This window comes from Coenobita brevimanus, chromosome 38 (assembly GCF_032717465.1).
Source record: "Coenobita brevimanus isolate Jiangsu-jjx chromosome 38, ASM3271746v2, whole genome shotgun sequence".
NCBI lineage: Eukaryota > Metazoa > Arthropoda > Malacostraca > Decapoda > Coenobitidae > Coenobita > Coenobita brevimanus.
In genome coordinates, this window is record NC_136991.1 from 16,827,171 (window position 1) to 16,844,186 (window position 17,016).

Genomic DNA, 17,016 nt, shown 5'->3' on the forward strand with positions numbered 1-17,016 from the left:
ATATTGGTTTTCAAGCAGTAATAAAGGCATTATAAGCATTGTTTCACTCACTAACTAATCACCATACCTGACCTTTTTTTGCCACATTACCTGATCATTATTTCTGGCTGTTTCTTCTTCTAATGCTATGTAAACATTGTCCTCCACATTGTCATCGATTGGGGAATCACTCTGGCCCTGAATATCTTTACTAGCCAGGTCACTGGTAACAGGTCCTTTGCCAAGACAATGGCGTGAGGGGGGGAGGGGGGAGGTTATGCAGTGTAAGGCATTGTCCCTGCTTGGCATCTTGTAGAGGAATAGAGGAAGGTGTCCCGTGTATACATACGAAAAATCACGTGCGAAAATTGAAAATTGTGCAAATTAGGGACCTTGCAATTGCACGACGTACTGGTACGTTGCCGGGACTGGCAAATGCAAATCGTTGCAATGTACCCATACGTCGATGGGATGGGGCGGGTTAATGAGACGAAATGCCTTTGACTCCACTCTATTAAGAAGAGCTGTATGTGGGGAGCCTCCCCACACAGGAGAGTTGTACTCCATATATGGGCAAATAAATCCCGTGTATAAAGTCAACAACTGTGCAGGGGTAAAAAAGGTACGGAGTCGGCCTAGCACACCTAATCTCTTGGAAGCAGATTTTACCAGAGATATAATATGATCTTTTCAGGATAAATCTCGAGTGAATGAAACCCCGAGCATGTTCAAGAATGATGCTGGATTGAGCTGGATATTATTAAACTTTAGTGGGAACTCCTGTGGAAGATTTTGTCGGGTTGACAGGCGTAAACACTGAGTCTTTGATGCATTAAAAAAAACAAGGTTACTTTTACTCTAGTCAGAGATTCGGGCCAAGTCAGACATTAGGTGTGCCATAGCCTCATCCCAGCAGTTACTTCAACAAACAAGGGATGAGGGCTATATATACAGTAGAGAGAGAGAGAGAGAGAAATGGATAGATAGATAGATAGATATAGGAAGAAAGACATGGATTTAGGCAGGTACAAAGGGATACAGGCAAACAGTTTTGATGGGGATATGCATAAATAGAGGAGTGATGAAGGCAGACAGGGAGGCAGAAGCAAGATAGGCAGGCAGGCAGTCAAGTAGTGAGAGGCCAGCGGGGGCAAACAGTTTGAAGTCATAAAGCTCCAACCGGACCTAGTCTCAGGCAGGCCCCCATAGCGCCCAGTTAACTCCAAAATGTTCGGCCTTCTCTTTTTTCCCATGGAACACGAAAATTCGCTTATTGGTAGATGTTCACCGAAGTTAGGTCAAGGTTTTAGACTGGGAGGGACTTCCTTATCCTCTATGGGAGTGGTAGTCCCTGGAAGCACTGCACCAATTCTTTTTTTTCTAAGGACAAAATTCTGCAGAGTAATAGACATTCTACCAAACCTCGTTTTAGGCAGAATAAGGTTCCTCCACCACCACAAAGTGACATAGCCCCATGGAGTCTCAGGCAATGCCGATGTGTAGGGCAATAGTTCTTTTCTTTCTTTTTCACAGTTAATGCGATATTTTACACAGTGATCGAACTCTACCCAGACCAGGATAGGCAAGGTACAGTACAACTCCCCCGCCAGCAGGGGAAACGGCATCGGTGGGCTAAACGTCTGTCCTGAGGTTTTACCTAAAACAATTAAATTTTCTCCAGTGGTTGACTCCACCCCAGCCAGATTTCAACCAGAATGAGACACCGGAGGTCGATGCATCCTCCGAGAAAAGATTTTTTTCCCTTAAAATAATGCAACTGCTGGTGTGGCAATCAAAGGTGTCACTCGTTTTTTCTCTTTGTCAGGACTTTCTCTGTGTTGGTTTTTGCGTTTGCTGTGAGACTCTACGTTTCATGCAGTCTCTTACTGAAGAGTGGGTCGGCAAAATTTCTCTATGCTTGTTCTCAGTGCACGTATTTGTGCCCATGCATTTTAACTGCATTTTGTCGTTGTTTCATTACCTCTTTGTATCCCAGTGCTGTACATTTCCACCTTTACCTCTCCTTCCATTTCTTTGCAGGTTCATACTCTCATCTTTGTCTGTGTTCCTCCCATTCCTTATATTCCTCACAACGTTCCATTTTTAAGTGACACCTTTCTCTCCTTTCCACTTGTTCTCCTTTTCACAACTTAATCTCCGTTTCCCATTCCCATTCTCTGATTTTCGTCCGATATTTTCTCCTTTCTTTCCAACGCCTCCTTGCCCTTCATTATTTTCTTTATTTTTTTTTCTTCTTCTCCTTCTTTGTTCTCTCTTCCCTTATTCATATTTTCCTTCTTCCCGCTTATATTTCGCTTTCTCTCTCTCTCTCTCTCTCTCTCTCTCTCTCTCTCTCTCTCTCTCTCTTCATGCATTCTATTGTTCTTTTCGCTCGGTCTCCTCTTTTGGTTTCGTCATCCATTCTTATCCCTGTCGTCCTTCCTTCTTTACAGTTGTTTCTTCTCCTTCCTTTCGCTTCGAAATCATCATGTTCCTTTCCACCTTTTCACTTCACGTATTCTTCACCCTTCATTTATTTTCCATTCCCTGTCTTGCAATGGCTTTCCTTTTCCATACCTTACCCTCCCTTTCCTAAATTCTTTTGCGTGTCCCTTTCTTTTTCTTCCCTTTCACTTCCTCCTTCCACCATCTAGTCACAGTCACATCCACATCTCGTAATAATAACTGTAGTCATAGTCATTCATGCAGTTAAAGGTTATGTCGAGATTAAGTCTGTCAAACTTGCAGCCTGCATTTACTCTAATTTCCCGTAATGTACTCCCAGCACTGTGTAATTGTTCTCTTAATGGATTGTATACTCGCACAAGTTCTCTCGTTTACATCGTCACTTTAATTTTTCGGAACTCTGAAATGATTTGATATATATATATATATATATATATATATATATATATATATATATATATATATATATATATATATAAATGAAGTGGTATGGGAGTAAGGTTCGAAGTAAATGTGCTTGGCTTCGTTGTCTTCGTTACAGAAAACAGACTACTGAGGAGTAGGTATGGAAAAAAAAAAAAAAAAAAACTAAGTTTCATGACTTTGAAACCATAAAACTTTATACAAAATCCTTGACCGTAGGGAGTGTTCTTGCAAAGTTTCATTAAAATTCGTTCCGGAGTCTAGGAGTAATTGAATCAACCCTTAAACAGGCATACGAAGGCCAATTATAGCCAATATATGTAACTATATAAATAGATAGATAGATAGATAGATAGAAAGATAAATAGATAGATACTGTATATATATATATATATATATATATATATATATATATATATATATATATATATATATATATATATATATATATATATATATATATATAGGCTTATAAGGTATGGAAATCTTGTGGGGAAATATATGTATAAATATGTATGCACACTAATGCCTTTTATTAGAATATCGACAGCATGCACACAAACAGGAGACATGTACTAAAACTGTATATTGTAAACTAAAATCAAAGTTTAATTAAAATGCATTTCTCTATTTTCATAGATCCTCAGTTAAAAATAGTGGCCCAGGAAGAGGTGTGCTTCCTCTTCCTGGGCCACTGTTTTTAACTGAGGATCTATGAAAATAGAGAAATGCATTTTAATTAAACTTTGATTTTAGTTTACAATATACAATTTTAGTACATGTCTCCTGTTTGTGTGCATGCTGTCGATATGCTAATAAAAGTCATTAGTGTGCATACATATTTATATATATATATATATATATATATATATATATATATATATATAGTAATCCCTCTACTTTCCGGATGCCTACTTTCCGGACATCTCCACTTACTGGACATAATCGTCCCGGGATCCAATTTTCCCAAAATGGTCCGAAAACCGCAAAAAAATATAAAAAAAAAAACAACGATTTTTTTCCCGCCAGTAATTTGAACTTGGCGTGCGCGGCAAGGACAGCTTTGTTGTGGTGCGTCATTCCTCCAACGTCCGCTATAGCGCCCCTGCATCCTCCCCTCTTTCTGCCCGTCTCTTGTCGCGAGTGAACGCTCGTCGTCATGGCTGCCCACATGCTCGCTTTTGTGGTGGTGCCTTACCTGCTGCAGGCACTCCTGCTGCTCTCAAGCCTCTCCGTGTGTGTGATGATGACCCCACTGCCTGAGAAGTGGAAGAGAGTGGTTTAGACTCTGGAGAAGAAGCGGGAGATATTGGAGAAAGTAGATGCAGGATGGTCTTCGTCACGCATCCTCTGTGAGTTCAACCTGGCCCAATCTACTTTGTTTGATATTAAGAGATCCCAAGACAAACTCATGCAGTACACAGCTGACTTCTCGTCAAAAAGCAAATGCAACGTGGAGAGGAAGATGATGTTTACTCCCAAGTTTGCTGAAGTTGACCGCTCCACTTTGATTTGGTATCGACAGCAACGTGCTGCTGGTGCGATGGTATGTGGTACAGAGCTGAATGCTGCTGCTGAGAAGTTCGCAAGGCTTCATGACGCCCTAGACTTCAAGGCATCTGAGGGTTGGCTCTTCGCGTTCAAGTTACGACATGGCCTTACCAACCATAAGTCACATGGCGAAGCTTTGGACGCTAACGAGGATAGAGTAGAGGAGTTTCGGCACAAGGTGAAGGGCTTGATCGATAGGGAGGGCCTCACTCTCGGTCAAGTCTACAACGCTGACGAAACTGGTTTATTCTATCGCTCTTTGCCTACGAACACTGTAGCCGAGGAGACGGAGAAGCATGTACCTGGCCACAAGCTCTGCAAGCAACGGATATCTGCTTTGTGTTGTGCCAATGCTAACGGCATGCACCAGCTTAAGCCCGTTATTGTTGGCTGTGCAAAGCAGCCTCGGTGTCTTCATGGGGTGATGGATGTCCTTCCTGTCGTCTGGTACCATTCCTTGAAGGCATGGTTCACAGCCCAGATCTTCAAAGACTGGTTCCACCACCATTTCGTCAAGGAGGTCATACATTACCAGACGGAGAAACTGGGAATCCCACACGACCAGGTAAAGGCCCTCCTTCTCCTCGACAATGCACCTGCCCACCCATGCGACAAGGACTTGGTGGCTGAGAATGGCCGCATTAGGTGCATGTTTCTGCCACCTAATACTACTGCTTTCATCCAACGAATGGACCAAGGAGTGATTGTGGCAACGAAGCACCTATACCGACGGAAGTTCCTGGATGAGGTGATGGTTGTTCTCGAGGATGAGGACGAGCACAGGGAGGGACGGGACACGCGAGGCCAGCGGACTTTGGAAAACCTTCGCCGCTACATCAAGTTTGCCATTTACAATTGGGCCAGTGCATGGAAGGAAATCCCTGTCAAGACTCTAGAAAATGGTTGGTCTCGTCTGCTTCTTGGAACGGATGTGGAGCACGATTTCCTAGGTTTCGACATGGATGACTTCCATGCACGTCTACGTGTGCCCAGCGACGATGTTGATGTGGACGAAGTGAGTGAGTGGTTGGATGATGACGAGGGCGATCCTGGGTATCAGACCCTGTCTGATATCGAGATTGCATCTTCAGTTGCAGGTGTCAGTACCCAGCTTGAAGATTCCAACGAGGACGGTGACGATGATGCGAACTTCTCTCAGCATGACACAACTCCAGCCATCCCCAAGCTAAGCGCACTCCGGGAACACTTAGAGTTCGTTCTCGACTACCTGGGACACCCGGACTGCGACAGAGAGATGGGGCCCTTGGGACTTGTGTAGGAAGTGCGTGCTTTCAGGCAGCGCATCATAAATCGTCAGATTCGTCGTTCCTTGCGTCAATCAATGATAGAAAGCTTTTTCAGGCCCGTGACCCCCGCGGTGCCCAGCCCTGGCTCCACTCCGTTGCCTCCCCAAGACAGGCCCTCATGCAACAAGCCACAGTCCAGCACGTCAGCCACGGTGGAGTCACCACTCGACGTGAGTTTGTGTCTATCTTCTGAGTTGTCTGCAGTGGGTACGCCATCACCACGACCCAGCAACGCACCCCTAGGTCACCTCCCAGCGATACTCTCAGACTCTGACAATGATTAAACGGCAAGAACTTCTCCACTAGACCACACGGGAATTTAGTGTTGTGCAGTGAAATGGGATTAATCCCCGAGCTAGACCTCATCAGATCATATAGCCCTCCTAGGGTTACAGGAGCGCTACCCCTCCCAGCATGGCAGCCACCAGGCGGGGCGCGAACTCGCAACCTCACGATTACGAGCCCGACACCCTACTACCGAGCTACTGCGCTCCCCTGTGCAGTGAAAGAAAAACAGTGCATACAGTATTGTTGAGAAATTAGAAATTTGAGTGAAAAGACAAACAATTTTTGGACTAAATATAACGTAATTAAACTTGTGTGATTTGTTTTGAAATTGATTTGATGAGTGGAAAGACTTGAAGTGCAGAGTGTAACAGTTATTAAGTTACAATGGAGCATAAGTAAGACAAGAGTGCACAGTGTGAAGAGAATGGACTTCTGAGTGCGAATGACTAAGTAAAGTGCAAGGCTTCATGAACAGTGTGTACTGCAAGTGTTTCAGGAAATCCTTCTTACTGTCAGAGTCCGAGAGGAGGCGGTTATTCATCGAGATGGCCATGGACTTGCTGTAAGTAGGCAGAATGTTTCATACTGTACTGTACTGTATTTTCTATACTGTACTTACCTCAAACACCTCATTTCACTCTTTTATGTCCCTTATTGGTGTGAATATGTAGTGTCTTAGGTGCTATGCATGTGCAGTAGGGAGGTGTTTTTCTGAGTTAGGCTAGGTTAGGGTCCATAACTACCAGTCCAGAAGCCAGGGACTTGTAAGTACCCAGAATGTTTAATATTGTATAAACCTACCTCAAAAACCTCATTTTATGGTTCTTTTGCATTTATTTCAGTGTTTTATGTCCCTTATTGGTGTGATTTGGATCTTAAATAGGTGCTATGCATGTCCAGAGGGAGTTGTATAGGTGTTTTTCTGAGTTAGGGTCCATAAGTACAAGTCCAGGAGGCTGGTGCCCACTATCCGGACAGGACCACTTTCCAGACATGCCTTTGGCTCTATTACGTCGGATAGTGGAGGGATTTCTTTATATATATATATATATATATATATATATATATATATATATATATATATATATACATATATATATATATATATATATATATATATATATATATATATATATATATATATATATATATATACATATATATATATATACATATATATATATATATATATATATATATATATATATATATATATATATATATATATTCCCCCTGTGGCGGGGGGGACACAACCTAGCCGCATTATGGGGTGGTACTACTACTCTGCAGCCAGGTTGTGTTAGGAAGAATACTGCCACCGTATTCCCTGCGTGTCGTAAAAGGCGACTAAAAGGGGCGGGGTGAGGGGACTAGGGACCCCCTCCTCTGTTTTTTAGTTCCTAAAAAGAGACAGGCCAGAGAAAGGGATGGAGGATGGAGTTATCCCCGTACCCTGAAGATTGGGTCTATGAATGTGCGTGGATGTAGTACGATTGAGGCTAAAAGGGAGGAGATTGGGAGAATGTTTGTGAGAAGAAAGTTGGATGTGTTAGCTTTGAGTGAAACGAAGATGAAAGGGAACGGGGAATCTATGTTTGGAAGTGTGAATGGAAGATTGTCAGGTGTTGATAGAGGAAGGGCAAGAGAAGGTGTGGCCTTGTTAGTGAGTCCGGAAGTGCAGCAGTGTGTGATTGAATGGAAGGAGGTGTCATCAAGACTGATGTGGATGAAAGCAAAATTTGAACGTGAGTTGTGGGTGTTTGTGAGTGCATATGGGCCTGGTAGTGAAAGGGATGAACAAGAGAAGGAGTCTTTCTGGAATGATGTTGATGAGTGTCTGCAGAGTTTTGGAGCGAATGTGAATGTGGTAATGATGGGAGATCTGAATGCTAGAGTGGGAAATGTAGCAGTTGAAGGCATAGTTGGTATGCATGGTGTGCCTGGAAGAAATGAAAATGGGGAACGAATGATAGCGATGTGTGTTGAGCGAGAGATGGTGATTGGGAATATGCTGTTTGAGAAGAAAGATATTTATAAGTATACATGGGTGAGACAGGAGGGTGGAAGGGTTGTTGATAGAGCTTTGATGGACTATGTGGTTGTGTCTAGGAATGTAATAGGAAGATTGTTGGATGTGAGAGTTCTAAGAGGGGAGGGTGGAGGTATGTCTGACCACTACCTGGTGGAGGGAAAATTAAGAGTAGGTAAGAGATGGGTGAGAGCTAGGAGGGTTAGGTGTGGCAGGGAGGTTTTGAAAGTGAGTGAGTTGGATAAAAGAGAGAAAAAGATAGAGTATCAGGAGAAATTGAAAGATGAGTGGAACGCAGTGAAAGATCGGGAAAATGGCAGCGTGCAGGAGGAATGGCAGTTGTTTAAGAGTGCTGTGGTGGGGCATGCAGAAGAGAGGTGTGGTGTGAGACGTGTGGGTGGTGGTGTAAGAAAAGGAAGTGAATGGTGGTGTGAGGAAGTAAGTATGGTTGTGGCCGAGAAGAGACGTGCATATGAAGTGTGGCTGCAGAGGAAGGATGAGATGTCATATGAAAGGTATAAGGAAAAGAGGAATAGAGCGAGAAGGGCTGTGCGTGATGCTAAAGTGGCAGCAGATGAGAGGTGGGGTAGGCGGCTGACAGAAAATTTTCAACAGAATAAGAAAATGTTTTGGAAGAAGGTGAAAAGAGTGCGAAAGGGAGAGTCTGGGAAGGAAGAACGAGTAAAAGCAGAGGATGGAAGTATGTTAATTGAGATGGATGCAGTAAGGAAGAGATGGGCAGAGTATTTTGAAAGATTGTTAAATGTAGAGGAGGAAAGGGTGGCTGAGATTGTGGCGGATGGAAGGGTGCAAGGAAAAAATGTGTTGGGAGAGGTGAATGATTCTTTGATCACGAAGGAGGAAGTGGAGAAGGTAGTAAAGGAGATGAAAACAGGGAAAGCTGGAGGTATGGATGGGTGTGCTGTGGAATGCCTGAAGGGTGGTGGAGTGACTATTGTTGACTGGTTAGTAAGATTGTTGAATGTGTGCTTTGTGAAAGGTATGGTGCCAATTGACTGGGCAAGTGCTTGTGTGGTCCCGTTGTATAAAGGCAAGGGTGATAAGTATGAATGTACTAGCTTTAGGGGTATAAATCTGTTGAGTGTTGTAGGTAAGGTGTATGGTAGAGTGTTAATTATGAGAGTTAGAGAGGGTACAGAGGGAGTGATTAGTGATGAGCAGTGTGGCTTTAGGAGAGGGAGGGGATGCGTTGATCAGGTGTTTGCTGTGAGACAAGTGTGTGAAGAGTATTTAGCGAAAGGCAAGGATGTGTTTTGGGCATTTATGGATTTAGAGAAAGCGTATGATAGAATTGATAGGGAGGCTTTGTGGACTGTTTTAAGATTGTATGGACTTGATGGTAGGTTACTAAAAGGGGTGAAAGGTTTTTATGTAAATAGTAGAGCATGTGTAAGAGTGGGAAATGCTGTGAGTGATTGGTTTCCCGTGAGAGTGGGGCTGCGACAGGGATGTGTGATGTCACCTTGATTGTTTAATATTTACATGGATGGTGTTGTAAGGGAGGTGAATGCAAGATTTTTAGGTGGTCTGAGTCTGGTAAATGTTGATGGTGGAGATTGGAATCTGAAGCAGCTGCTGGTTGCAGATGATACTGCACTGGTGACTGATTCAGAGGAGAGATTGAGACAGTTGGTAGAGGAGTTTGGAAGGGTGTGTGAAAGGAGGAATTTGAAAGTAAATGAGAATAAGAGTAAAGTGATGAAGTGTACGAGGTTGATAGATGGTAGGGAGATGAATATAGTTTTGAATGGTGAGTTGCTTGAGGAGGTAGATTGTTTTAAATATCTAGGGTCACATGTTGCTGTGGATGGAAGAATAGATGCAGAAGTGAAGTTTAGAATAAATGAAGTAGGAAAGGTGCTGGGAGGAATGAAAAGTGTTTAAATGTCGTTTGCTTAGAATGGATGTAAAGAGAAGGCTGTATGAGGGTGTTGTGGTACCGACTGCATTATATGGGGCTGAAACATGGAATATGGGTGTAGCAGAGAGGAAAAGTTTGAATGTAATGGAGATGAGGTGTCTGAGGAGTATGTGTGGAGTGACGCGTATGGATCGGGTGCGAAATGATGAAGTGCGAAGGAGAACTGGAGTTGTTCGGGAGATGGCTGGTAGAGTTGAGCAGAGGGTGTTGCGATGGTTTGGACATATGGAGAGAATGGATAATGAGCGATTGGTGAAAAAGATAACTAGATTTGATGTGAGAGGTGTAAGGCTGAGAGGAAGACCACGAATAGGATGGATGGACAGTGTGAAGAGAGCGTTGGATGCGAGAGGGATGTCTGTTGAGCAAGGAAGAGTGGCTGTGCGTGACAGAAATAAATGGAGAGAAATTGTGAATAAATAAGTGATGATGCAGCCCTGAAGGGATATTCTCCCGCATTTGGTCTGATCAGCTAGTCAGGTCAGGTGTGGGTAAGGGGATGGGTCTGTTATGATGTGGCAGGGGTAAACCAGTTCTGCTGTCGGGCCCTGCTGTGGATGTCATTGATTGCATTGCGCAGTTGACCCTTGTGCAGTGTGGTGTGGTGAGGATCTGTCCGTTCTCCCCTTTGGGGCTAAGATGTGAATGAATGTGTATGAATGGATGAGTAAATGGAGAGTGTGTCGTCCTGTCTCGGCTACGTCCCTTTCCTTGGGGGAAGCAGCCTAGGTATATATATATATATATATATATATATATATATATATATATATATATATATATATATATATATATATATATATATATATATATATATATATATATATATATATATATATCTGTTCATGAATTATCTAAAAATTAGGGATATCATATGTGCAGAATATTGTTCCTAACAGCCTGCTTTATGTGCTCCTGGTATTATAATAATTTTAAATCAAGGGTAACTCTCACATTTCGAACAATAGTTGCTAAACGAAGCTGTGATTCACCAGTACCAATGATCAATGAGTTTACTGCACCATGACCTCTTCCATTTTCTTGGATAATGATGACCTCAGTTTTATCATCGTTTAGCTTTTCTTGTAACCATTTAGATTTTTAGAACAGCCGTCAGGTGTTCAATTTTTATCTTATTATCAGCAATATTTATTATCTTTACATAAAGCTGAGTGTCATCTGCATAGAAGTGATAGGCAACATTGTGCACATGGGTCAGACATGACAAACTACTGGCCCATGTGGTGAAAAGAACTGGACCTAACACTGTTTCCTGAGGAACTTTTAACACCATCGGAAAGAAATCAGAGACTGCCTGATTCACTATCACACACTGAGATCTCCCTGATAAGTATGACCATAAGTAGCTTACGGGCATTACCACAAACATAATGTAAGTGACGACTGCCCAGCAGTAATTCACAATCTACTGTATCAAAGGCTGATGAAAGATCGAGTAAACAGAGAGATCATCACAGTACATGTACAGTATACTCCATTAGATCATTGTGTATCTTTGTCAAAGCAGTTTTAGTTGAATGGTGTATATAGGCAGACAGGACAAGGAGGATAACTTACTTTCCTCTCGTAGTTGCAGCAGTTGATCAAGCATACCAAGTAGGTTATATGACATTTCATAGAAATGATAAGTTGGATGCTGGATGATAATTTTACATATTCTCAACGTCAGGTACAGGATTCTTGAGAAGAGCCCATAACAAGGCACACTTTACTGATCTTGGAAAGTTATCTTTTGAGAAACATCTATTTTAGAAATAAACTCTGCTGAATGGACACAGATAGCTTGCATTTTAATTGAATTTATAAGATTCAAAGGGCAAAAGGTCTCTAATGTACTGTAACTTCCAACTGTAATTATATCCACTGGATGGATTGATGAAGGAACGTTATTCAGAACAGACTGTTTGGAATTCAAATGAAAATTCTTTATCTTGGGAGGCTCTGCCTAAATCAATTCTAATGTGGGATATCTTAAATGTGAAAAAAAAAAAAAAAAACAGCAAAGTCTGAAGTTGACTGAGTATCGGATATAAAAGATGGTCTTGCAGTGGTATTCCCATGGCCCAGTAAATTATTCTTAACCGCAGCTAGCATTTACTGAGTGTTGCACAGACATCAGCTTTATGACAGTAACATTTTTTTAATCTTCAAATTGTGGATTACACGTTTTCTTACAGAAAAATTCTACGACTGAGTCGCATTTGTTCTCTGTGAGCATCATTACCATTCAACTGTCCTACGTTTTCTCCAGAGAGATTTAACCGATTGACCATCCAAGGAAAACTGTCACACACACCACCAGTATTCTTAACCTCAGGGCAATGACGATCAAAGATTGATTTGAAAATCCTGCTATGTAACTCAATTCCTTAGAAGGAAGAAGAGTCGAGGCGTTTTAAAAACTGATCAGCATCATGGCAAACGTGTATCTTGTCTAAATTTCCTTGGTATCTAAATTTTATTGTCTTCCTATAAGAAGAGGGTCTAGGAATTTCAAAGCCAAAACTAATCAAAGCCTAGTCATAGACTGGAGGATCAAGCATATCAGCCTCAACTTCCGATATACAACCACAGCTAACAGAATTCAGTCAAATTGAAGCCATGTCCTGAAATATTGATTGAAATACACATAATTTAAAAATTATTCTGATCAATCCGTTGAAGGAACTTAGATGAAAAGGATTTCAGTTTTGACTGTCAGTTCAGTAGTTAAACTCACAATAAATCAGCAGTTCTTCAGTTTTCGAGGAAAAAGCCCCAAGAAACTGAAAAAACTCATCCATGAAACACCTGTCAGAATCAAAATGACTAGGTCGATAGACAATTGCAATTCTGTTTTTTTTTTCTTTTATGCGAGGAAGAAGGAACGAAAGGCCACGAGCCCGCAAAAACTGTTCCTTCCAAGAGAAAAACAAAATACAAGAGAGAGCCAAATTCAAGATCCGATCATTTTGAGATGCCTGGACACACTGCGTTTGAAAGACTGGAGATCAGAGGAAGCAGGAAATACAGACAGAGTGAGACAGTTCCAGAGTTGACCTGTTGCAAAAATGAAGGATTGGGAGTAACAGTTAGCTCCTGCATTTGAAAGTTGGACAGAAAAGGGATGAGAGTTTGCTGCTAGACGGGTGCTACACACCCGTCATAGAGGTGGAGGAATGCATGCAGACACTTCAGAGGAGCAGTGACCATTGAAGTAGCGACAGAAAAGAGATAAAGATGCAACAGTGCAACGAAGAGACAGAGGTTGAAGGGAGTCAGTAAAAGGAGGAGAGTTAATGAGATGAAAAGCCTTTGACTCCACCCTATTAAGAAGAGCTGTATGTGAGGGAGCCTCCCCACACATGAGAGTTGTACTCCACACAGGGGCGGATAAAACCCCTGTATAGAGTCAACAATTGTGCAGTAGTAAAGAAGGAACGGAGTTGGCTTAGCACACCTAATCTCTTGGAAGCAGATTTTACAAGAGGTGCAATATGATCTTTCCAAGATGAGTCCCCAGTAAATGAAACCCCAAGCATGTTCAAGGATAATGCAGGATTAAGCTGAATATTATTAAACATTAGTGGGTATACGTGTGGAAGATTTTGTCGGGTTGAAAGGTGTAAAAACTGAGTCTTTCATGCATGATGAAGGTTGATTATCACCTCCAAAAGTTTGAAAGAAAGTACAACAAAGTCACAGCTACCTGAGAGATATTCATTAGTCCCACAGAGAAAATGACTGCCACACCACCAGCCGAATGAACTGCAGTGGACCTGGGGACAGTTATTGTAAAATGTGTTAGAAGGAAGGTATTATGAAAAACATGAATATCAGAATAAAAGAACCAGGTCTCTGGAAGACACAGAATGCCAAGTTTGATCTCATCCAAAAACTCGTTGATTTGATCCATTTTCTTCTTAGGGGAGCAGCAATCATAAGATTTTTTTTTTTTTTCATTTTGGAGCAAGAATAATCAGTGTTCTCTATTAACCTTTTACATTGACACACCACCACAGGATAAGTTGTACTAGATGCAAACTGGGCAACTGAATCAGGTAGCATCTTCAGTGATGAAAAATTTCAGAACAGTATGAATCTTTATTGGTGTGGGACCTGGACTCCTGATCATCAGCACAGAAGGCACATAGTGCATTATATTATTTTTTAGGACAATCAGTTGCGAGGTGTCCATATTTCTGACAATGATAACACCGAGTAATCCAAAATCTGTCATAAGCTTTACACCTATTCAACCCCACAAACACATATCTATGGGAGTTACGTATACTGCAGCTCTTCATACATTCGCTAACATTTTAATAAGGCATGCTTGCTGTCACTCTTTCCCCAGAGAAGAGAAGATCCAGCTTAGCACTAAGATCCAAAAGTTGTGAAATCTTTGAGTTCTTTTCAACAATGTGTACAAATATTTCATTATCTTAAATCATGGTGGAAATCCCAGCAACTGTTGTTTTTAAGAGACTTTTTCGGTTTAGAAACAAGTTAAAATTATCATACAATGTGCACACTGCTCTTTTGGCATCTTCCTTTGTCTTTCCATAGGATGCTTAATAGAAAAAATGTGTCATTCCCTTTACAGCGGGTGACTGTGAAGGTCCTGATGGATGTGTTAACCAATGGCATTCGGCATATATTTCCGCCGACACTTCTTCTAGCTGGGCATTTAAGAAGAAATCATCTGTTTTGTAAACCTTAATATTTTAGCTAATACTTAACCCCCAAAAAAAAAAAAAACAGTGTCATAATACTCAACAATCATTCTAATTTTAGCTGATGGCCACAGATTGTCCAAGAAATGGGTGTAGTCAGAAAGAGAGAGTGGGTAATTTAGGCTATTTTTTGCCCGTGTCCGTATGCGTTGTTGATGTGCGGTGGCACAACTAAGGCTTTTACTAGACCTCGACAATAATAACACATCAGGAAGACAGCAGTTTTTCATAAGCCTGGCATGATTTTGGTTGTGAGTGTGGTTACTATAGTAACAGCCTTGAGGCAGGCTGGCTCATCACACCAACAGCTCACCACCATGCCACCATGCCTCCACCAGCACGTTATACACACACACACACACACACACACACACACACACACACACACACAGATGTACTGTATGTTTGACTTGCACCGTCACTCGATTCTTGCATCGCTGTGCCACTAGAAGTCTGGGTATAACTACAAGTACTACAAAATTTATATAACTACTACTACAGCTACTGCTACCACTGTTACTACTACTACTACTACTGCTACTACTACTACTACTACTACTGCTACTACTACAGCTACCACCACTTCTACAATACTACAACTACTACTACTTCTTAAATCACCTCCATCCATTCGAGAAATGTATTGTGAAAATCAAAACCAATCCTCCTAATACAGTTCACCATTTGGAGTTGTAATGTGAAAGTTAACACTAACCCTCATATTACAATCTGCTGGCCCCAAGCACGCCAATAGCTGTGGTTACCAAACATCTACTATAACTATTATTACTTTATTTTATATTTATTGATATTACAGTGTAAATAAAGATATTAAACTTTTAGTTTCGCTGGTCTATGCGACTCTCGACCACAGTAGCTTCGTAATCCATACCCACCAGAGAGACAGGCCTGAGGGTTGATGATCTTGTGCCCCTGAGACATAGGAGTGCAGACCTCACGAGGGAGAATGACAGTCGACATTTCATGCAGGCCATGACAGAACTCTGTGGTTGACATTTCTTCTCAGAAAGAACCCCTGCCAGTCTCACGTAGAATCTCACTACCTCTGGACCCATCCCACCTGATGCTGTGAACACAAGAGGAGTGAATCGACTGTGGTCCACATGTTGGATCCTATCTTCTTAGTTTCTGTTTTTTCTTGTTCATTCCTTTTGTGTGCAGCTTCGAGAGACAGTTCACGATGACATGCTGCCATGGGATCAAATATCCTGATGTTGAAGAACGCCCTCTCCCCACGTGTAGTAGTAGTACTACTACTACTACAATCCTCCAACAACTACTACTACAGATACTACTACTATTACTTCTACTACTACTACTACTACTGTTACTACTACTACTACTACTACTACTACACAACTACATAAAACCTCAATAATAATATTGTGAACAAAATAGTTATCCACATACTATTCATAATCCACTTTATTTTCCACTATAATACAGTTTTTTTCTTATGATTTGTACTATTTCATCATGACAAATATGTACAGATACAAAAACTTTCAGTAAAAAATAAGGGAATGATTTCATTATGAAACAAAATTTCTGCTTCCATAATTTACATAAATATACACAGAGCGCTGGTGCAAGGCTTGCCTTACGGCACTTCCTCCTCTCTCCCTCCACCTCCTCCCTTTCTCCACTCCACTATAACAATTTTTTCCCTATGATTTGTGCTTTCTCATCATAACAAATATGTACACCTACAAAAACTTTTAAGAAAAAACTAAAGCACTGATTTTAAAATGAAACAAGCTTTCTGCTTCCATTATTCACATAATTAAACGCAGAGCACTGGTGCGAGGCTTGCCCTACAGCACTTCCGCCTCCCTCCCCTTTCCATCTCCTACCTTTCTCCATTCCCTACTTCCTCTTCCATCTCCTCATCCATGCCTAAATCCCCCTCTTCAAGATCATCAATATCCTCTGAACCATTCCCATAATCGGATATAACAGATGAACGTAAAAGGGGAAATGATGATCACACAGTGGGGAACTCATGGGATCCACTCTCCTCATCCGACACATAAATATCGACACTCATCATGGTGGTCACTTTCCTCAGAGGAATAGTCACTTTCCTCACTCACAGCTGGCAATAATACCACATCAAGTTCTCTCTCTATTGCACTAGCACTTAGGCCTTTTCTGGCGTTTGGACTTCATTTGTATTGAAGTCGGCAGCTATGGGCATTCAGCCGAGGATCTGGACACAGAGAAAATTTTTTGCATAGGTCTATCCTTTAAGGAGGTATGTAGGTAATTGGAATG